The sequence below is a fragment of the Trachymyrmex cornetzi genome, unplaced genomic scaffold (genome assembly GCF_001594075.2).
Source record: "Trachymyrmex cornetzi isolate Tcor2-1 unplaced genomic scaffold, Tcor1.1 scaffold235, whole genome shotgun sequence".
NCBI lineage: Eukaryota > Metazoa > Arthropoda > Insecta > Hymenoptera > Formicidae > Trachymyrmex > Trachymyrmex cornetzi.
The window spans coordinates 343,792-345,242 of NW_017297008.1; positions in this window are offsets into that span (position 1 = coordinate 343,792).

A 1,451-nucleotide genomic window follows, 5' to 3' on the forward strand; every position below is an offset into this window, starting at 1 on the left:
GGTATGACAGATTTCCTAACCTGAAATCGTCAACTTTAACGCTTAATAACTCGGTTCGCGGGGCAGAGCGACGCTTATTTCTGCTAGATTCTTTCGTTTTAAGCAAAAACGCGTCGAATGAGCCTATGTTCATCGATTTTTGAGGTGAGCGGCTAAACTGTATAATTACCGAATCGTTTTCTCGGGCGTGTTTAATTAGTTGATGCTGTTATTAATTGTTTTCATTGTTAGTGGCTGATTTATCAAATAATATTATCCACATGTATAAGTTTTTGAGAAATTTAAAAAATGGTTAACAAACATGAAATTTATACAATTTACAAGAAATCAGCCACTAACAATGAAAACGATTAATAACAGCATCAACTAATTAAACACGCCCGAGAAAACGATTCTCTGAAGTACGTGGAAACACGTACGAATTTAGGTTATGATTTTACTGGATCTTTTTACTAGAGAAAGGAAACGCTTCTCCCAGTAATACAATATGACGGTTACTGGATACTATCCAGGAAATCAGCAAATAGGAACACACCCCATATCATAGCTGATTGGTTGGTGCTTCCGCTGCTTAACGCTTGCATGTGAACCACATGCATGTTACTATTGGTAGAGTCCTAGATTTATCAGAGAAGCGCAACCGGCTTAAGGCAGTATGACAAAGGTGCTAAAGAGAGTACTAAACATGGCCTACATACTATGAAACTGCCTTTAAACTATGTCAACAAGATAAGACGTGTAGGATAATGTGAGATAGAATGTATAGGATAAAATGAAATAGAAATATGTCACTAGTACTATAAATGGCTGCCAAGTCACGCAATTGGTTAGATTGCAACAGCGAATGCATAACATCGGTTGCGCCTCTCTGATAAATCTAGGCCTCTAGTTACTATTAAATATTAAACAAGAACAGACGATGAATACGAGGCATCCGAGCAACCTTTCCGAACGCAGTCATTATGAGATACCGAGAGTTCATTTTGGGTAAGGGCCAGTTTCACCAACGCCAGTTAAGCTTATCCGTCGATTAACTTCATCACGAGAATAGCCAACAGCAAGACTTAAAAATCTATCTTTCTAACTTATTTTTGTTAGTAATAGTAAAAAAAAAAGTGTTGTGTGGAGATAATAAATAAAACATTGAAATGTAAATATATTTGACTATTTTTTACAAATACATACTTTCGAAATTAGATAGGAGATGACGAGTTTTCAGTTTAGCAGTTGGCAATACTCAAAGTTAATTGGTGGATAAAGGAACTGGCGTTGATGGAACTGGCCCTAAATGTTATAGAAATTTATGGGAAGAATTAAAAAAAATAATATGTCACGTTTTGAGAGAAATTTAATAAGCTTTAAGATAATGTACCTATGTGCAACCCCGCACATAGGGTTGCCATCCGTCCTCTTTTCCCCGGACATCGTCCTCTTTTTTATGATGTCCGGGG